The sequence below is a fragment of the Acomys minous genome, assembly GCF_964271855.1.
Source record: "Acomys minous genome assembly, chromosome: 2".
In the NCBI taxonomy this organism is placed as follows: domain Eukaryota; kingdom Metazoa; phylum Chordata; class Mammalia; order Rodentia; family Muridae; genus Acomys; species Acomys minous.
In genome coordinates, this window is record NC_140484.1 from 148,637,458 (window position 1) to 148,643,833 (window position 6,376).

At 47.4% G+C, this 6,376-nt stretch overlaps 1 protein-coding gene across 4 annotated transcripts in view; it reads left to right on the forward strand.

Annotated features, from left to right (window-relative positions):
* Positions 1 to 6,376, forward strand: part of IQCK (IQ motif containing K) — a gene marked incomplete at its 5' end in the record, with an annotated part of 127,375 nt that overhangs the window by 118,649 nt on the left and 2,350 nt on the right. The gene's annotated exons all lie outside the window — the stretch shown is intronic.

Sequence of the window (6,376 nt, forward strand, 5' to 3'; positions counted from 1 at the left end):
AAGGAAGCGCCCACCTTGCACCCATAGTTGGGAGGCAGAGTAATAGAATGCGTGCTGCTCTACAGCTTGCTTCCTCCTTTCTTTATAGTCCAGGACCCCCTGCCCAGGAACACTGTTATCCACAGTGACTGGAAAGTCTTCACTCTCTAGTTATCATAAATCAAAATAATCCCCGCCAGAATCCCAGAGGGCTCCTGCCCAGGCGATTCTAGGTTCCAGGCTGACGATGGGAGTGACCACTGCAGGGATCCGTTCCAGCTGCTGTGTGTGCAGACTGCTCTTGGGCTGTTTGTGATTATGACACAGCCCTGAATGGAAGTTTCACTTTTTATTGTAGGAATCTTTGTTGCCCTCCATGGGAAGTGTGTGAGACTTTGATCCTGTTGGGGTTAAGGATTCAAATATGAGGCCAGACCATCCAAAGTGTGACCTCATCACCTAATCTGTCTCTGTCCTCAGTTTCCTTGTCTGTAAAATCATAGAAAACAGCCCTTAAGTTCACTTTAACTTAAAACATGTCAAGACTTCAATAGAAATGTTTGGTTTTGTTATTTACCTGGAAAACAGCCTTTGAACAAAAACCAAATCAAACCCCTGGGGCTAGGGATGTGGTTCTGTTGGGGAAGCACTTGTCCAGCCTACACAAAGCCCTGGGTCCAATCCTAGGACCAAACAGACTGGATGTGGTGATGTACACCTGTGTCCAGGCACTCAGGAGGTTGAGGCAGAAGGAGCAGGAGTTCAAGGCCATCCTCAACTACTTACCAAATTCCAGGCCAGCTATAAGAGAGCCCGTTCTTTGTTTTGTCCTTCATTATTTAAAAACTATCACATAAACATTGTTCACTTTCTGATAAAAATTGCTGAGTGTAGAGAGTGACCCTGTCCCTTCTGTGACCTCAGGCTCCACCACTCTTGGGGACCATTGCTGCTTGTGGAGGACACTCAAAGAAGCAGCTTCTTCCTGCTGTGTGATCACCTGGGACTTAAGTTCCCTCAATACCCCCACAATAGATTACAAGCTCCTTGAGGAATAGACTCACTGCAGTAACTGCTGTCACACTTGACCCCATCATTGACTCAAAAGCCTGTGAATGACAGTGTTCTTTCCCCAGACTTGCCATGTCCAAGGGGCCTTGCAAAGGGCTGCATGGGTGGAGCTGATCCCCAGGCTCAGCCTCTGGAGATCCATTTGAAAGTCTGCGGTGGGTCCTTGGAATCTATTTTCGTCCTTTAGGGGGCTTTAGGGGGCTTTGTCTGTGGTCCCCTTTTCCCTCCTTTGAACATGATGCCTCCTCCCTCTCCATCCCATGCTGCTGGCTCTGAGGTTTCTCTGGGCTGTGGCCTGGGCTCTCAGCTGCGACTGGAACAGGACAGGATGAGGGAGCTCAAGAAATGGATGGAGCCTCATTGGTATGCAAGGCTCTCTTGTCACATTGCCACTAACGGGAGCTGAAGAAGGGCTGGCGCATCTCTTTGGGATTTTCCATTCCTTCTGGCCCTTCCATGCCAAGGGGGACAAGGACCGGGCAGGGGCACCAGGGCATCTGTCTGTTGACATCTCCAAGGTGGGAAGTGGGTTCTTCCAGAAGCTCTGCTCAATTCTCCCCTCCCTCTCTCACATTGCCCTCTCCCCTCCCCAGCCTCCTTTTACAGAGCACACCTTCAAAGCCCTGAAGACCCGAAGGACCAAGCCCTCTTCCAGTCAGACTGACTGACTGACTGACTGGTTGGTTGGTTGGTTGGTTGAGGCTCACTGTGTTTGACCTTAAGCAATTCTCCCCACCTCACCTTTCCCAGTAGCTGAGCTGCTATAGCTGTGTGTGTCATGGCATCCAAGAATTCTGTTTAATTTTTAGCAAAGTAGTCCTTGCATAGAGTTCTCATGATCAAAAGATACCTAAGGTAAAACATGGGCTTCAGTGAACATCCTCAGCCTGAGCCACACTCCTGCACCCCAGCAGCACTCAAGGTTTCTCAGATGGGGACTGGGCATCCCCCATAGGCTCATGTGGGGATAGGATTTGATGTATGTCTGGTGAGAATTAGCTTGAGCAACCAAGAATGTGCTTTTTCATTGCTTTATTGTGGCTTTGTAATTTCAAGCAGAGTATGTACTGCCTTTGTTCCTGTTTTGTTTTGTTTTGTTTTTTTGGAGACAGGGTTTCTCTGTGTAGCCTTGACTGTTCTGGACTCACTTTGTAGACCAGACTGACCTTGAACACGAAGCTATTAACCTGCTTCTGCCTCCTAAGTGCTGGGATTAAAGGCGTGCCCCACCACCGCCTGGCTTGTCTTTGTTTGCTTCTAGAGATAGGTAGTGATAAAACACGTGAGCTACAAAGTGAACATCCAGGGAGCCATCACCCAGAGTGGGGTACTGTCAATATTCTGTCCTTCCTTCCTTCCTTCCTTCCTTTTTTTTTCCTCTTTGACAAAGGTTTTGCTATATACCCCAGGCTAGTCTTGAACTTGTGATCTTTCTGCTTTCACTCCCTGAGTGATGGGATTATAGGTGTATAATCACCACGTCTGGCTCAAAGTCAACATCCTTGAGTTTCTTCAAAGGCAGTGAAGCCGTGTACCTGACTCTTGTGGTACTCTTGCTGTGTTTCCTCAGAGTTCCTCATTTGGATGTGTTTCCCTCAACACCAAAGTTTGCTGTAACTCTGGATAGCTCTGATCCTACCATTTGACTACCTTTTACTACCACTAGGAATAATAGGAGCTGGAGTGTAGAGCCATGGTTCATTGGTGCTCACTGCTCTGTAGAGAGGGTGTAGTCTTTCTCCTGTGGGCTGATGGTCATTTCCTGTCTTCTACTTCTCTGAGATGGTCTTTCCTTAAGTGATTTTGCCTATGTATGTGTTCCCTCGTGTAAAGATATGCATGACTGTGTGTGTATATTTGTATATGTATAGGTACATGTGGGTGGGTGTGTTTGTCTGGTGTGTGTGTGTGTGTGTGTCTTTCACTGAACCTGGAAGTCCAGCCCAGTCAACTGGCACTGATGATCTCTGCTATCAAGCCCACCTGACTTTCATGTGGGTGCAGGAAATCCAAATTCTGGTCATCACACTGTTCAACAAGAGCTTTCCCCACTAAGCTATCTCCCCATCCCCATGCCATGAGAAGTCTCATCTAGTGATTCATGCATGTAGGGCCTTCATCACCGAACACAGATATGGTGTCACTTCTAATTATCATGAGCCTCGACTTCCTTTGCTAACACATTTTTCCCCAATATGCTTGCCCACCTAGAAGAGATTGACATCTCTGTAGATAGGGCCAGGAATGGGGATGGTCCAAGCTCCCAAGATGATTTCACTGTCACATATCTACCTTTACTTTCAGGCCCTCAACTCTAGACAGTGTCACTTGGCTATCTGTTTTGAAGAAATATCCCTAGCTCAGTCCTGTCCCCTCAGGCCTCAAAGTGTCCCTGTGATGCCCTGGAAAAAGTGAGGGCCTTTTCTAGAGCAAGGCCAAAGTATAGGGGTAAAGAGTTGGAGAGGGATGGGCAGGGGTTATTAGAACTGGGGACAGAGGCACACCGGTGCATTTTCAGGCACAGCAGAGGGAAAGTTAAGGACACCTGAGGGCTGGGAACTCTTTCCAGAAACCAGGCCTTGCCTTCACTAATAGCCCCTGCACTTGCTTGACATTTGTAGATCAGTTTAGTTTGGAGACTTCCAGGAGCCACCATGATGCACCAGGATGAGTGGAAGTCTGCACTCTGAGGCTCTTACAGTTTTGTTTCTTTAAGGTGCTTAGACCCATAGTCTGTTCTCAAACTCTAACTGAACATTAGTGGCACACAGGAATGCCTATAAATACTAATGTCTGGGTCCCAAGCCAATGACAACACAATTTCTTGGTCACACTTGAGAACCATCTCACAGGGCTTAAGTTGCACTTGATGTTGGGCAACTTCACGTTGTGCATCCCAAAGGGGATCCAGCACAGTCCTCTTGCGGGATCATTGCTTCTCTTGTATTGTCATCAAGCTGGCGGCTTGAAACAGGCCCTAAATGGGGCAGATGCTGCAGGTGGAGACCTTTCCCAGCACCTTATCAGTCATGACTTGTACAGCCAGGCCTTCATGGGCCAGAGGGGGTATGAGTGGAAGGGGTCACTGAGAAAAAGACAGAGTATTCCTGGCTTTTAAGGACCAATGCTAATAGGTTCTAGAATCCTAGATACATGTAGCATCTTTATTTGACTTCCTGTACAGCTGACACAAGAGGTATGTCTGAACATGTAGTAATATTTTAAATTATTTATTTAAATAAGTGTGTGTGTGTGTGTGTGTGTGTATGTGTGTGTGTGTGTGTGTGTGTGTGTGTAAAGCAATGTGTAAAGTTCAGAGAACAACTTTCAGGAGTTGGGTCTCTCCTTCCACCCTGTGGGTTCTGGGAACAGAACTCATGGCATCAGGCTTTGAGGAAAATGCCTTCTTTACCCATCCAGCTATCTTACTGGCCCCATCTGCACATTAAAAAAAAAAAAAACTAACTTACTTTCTATCTATCTTTCTTTCTTTCCTTTCTTTCTTTTCTTTTCTTTCCCCCCGCTCCTGGTATTAAAAACAATGTCTAGTGTTAATACAAGTTGAGAACCCTTTGTGGTGGGCACATCTTTAATCCCAGAACTTGAGAAACAGAGGCAGGCAGGTCTCTGAGTTGAAAACCAATCTGGATTACATGGCAATGTTTCAGGCCAGCCTGGGCTATATAGTGAGATCCTATCTGAGAGAGAGAGATGGGGAGAGACAGACACACCAGATTCAGATTTTATAATGGTTGCATTTGAAATCTCGGGCTAGGACTCAACTCCAAAGACTAGATTCATTTAGTTTTCATATTCTCTCATACATATAGTATGAACATAATTTTATGGAGTTTCTAAAAGTAATTCGGTACACTTCACAAAGACCTGCAGCATTTTCCATCTGTGGCATTAGTTTGCTCAGAGAGTGTTGGATTTGGACTCTGTGTAGATTTCAGATTCTGAGATTTAGGCAATCCCACCTGTGTAATTATTATTAATAGTCCAAAACCCCAGATCAACACAGGGGCTGAAACAGAGAAGGAAAGGACTCTGGGGACCTTTGCTTCCAGGTTATCTTTTAGTCTGTCACCTGGGAGATTTCTGCCCAGCCAAGATGGGCCAGAAGGAGAGGAGGGTCCGTTGGAACCTGCCCTGGAACCTGTCCCAGCAAGTCCCTGCACCCGGGCTACTGAGCTGGGCTGGTCTCAGAATGACTTTGAGCTCTAGGAAAGCATTCACACCATCAAGAAACAACCCATTGCAGGACCACTGAAGCCCTCGCCGTTCGCTCTTGTCTGGTGGGTGTACGCCCTGAGGTTCTAGCTGGACTGGTGGTCCTGGCTGAAACCTCTGTGCTACACAGTAACCGTCCAAAACCCAGTTCCTGATACAACCATGATCCACTTCCCGAACAACCAGGGCATAACATAACCATTCAGGCATCCAGGAGGGAAGTTACGAGAGGAGAGGACACATTCAACAGCTGAAGGTCAGGGTGGGAGGTGGCTCAGCTGTGGCCTGCTTACAGTGCTGGCATGAGGACCAGGGCTTGATCCCCGTGTTAAACTGCAAGGCACAGTGGGGTTGTTTTTGTAGTCTCAGAGGACCCAAGGGCGCTATAGCCAGCCAACTTTGCCTTCCCCATGAGTTCCAGGCTAATGAATGACCCTGTCTCAACAAGCAAGGTGGTGGGTAGTATCTGAGAATGACACTGAGGTTGTTCTCTGGCCTCCAAGGCGTGTGTTTTTATGTGCACTCTTGGGCACACAAAAACTGAAGGTCTTTGCAGTAGGGGTGTGGTTCAGTGACAGAGTGCCCACTTAAGCATGCATGGAGCACCATTCCCAGCACTGCAAAACAATATTCATATTAAATAATAATGTTAAAAGACTTCTTTCTAAAAGAAGTCCAGGGGCTGGGTTTCCACATTTTATTGGGGGACATCTCACCTCTTGGGATTGATTTTTTTCCTATACAGAGTGCTGTGCTCTGGTCCAGCTAACTCCCCTTCAGTGAAATGGTGGCAGGTAATGGATCAGGTTGAATCTGCCATCATCTTTAGTAAAGCTTCCTTCAGCATTGTAGCCCACAATGGACGCCACGGCCTTTTCTGAACTGAATTTCACACTGCCAGGAACTGAGGGGGAGGCGACTCCACGCCTTCAGGTGCAGTCATGATGCAAATGGATCTGTGTTCCTCCTGGTGTCTGAGGGGCCGGAAACTATGGCAGGGCCTTGTTGGTGGGGCTTGTTGTAAATGACCCTGTCCACACATCAGTTCCCACACGGCAGGTCTCTCAGGTTGTGTGAACTGACCTTGACCCTC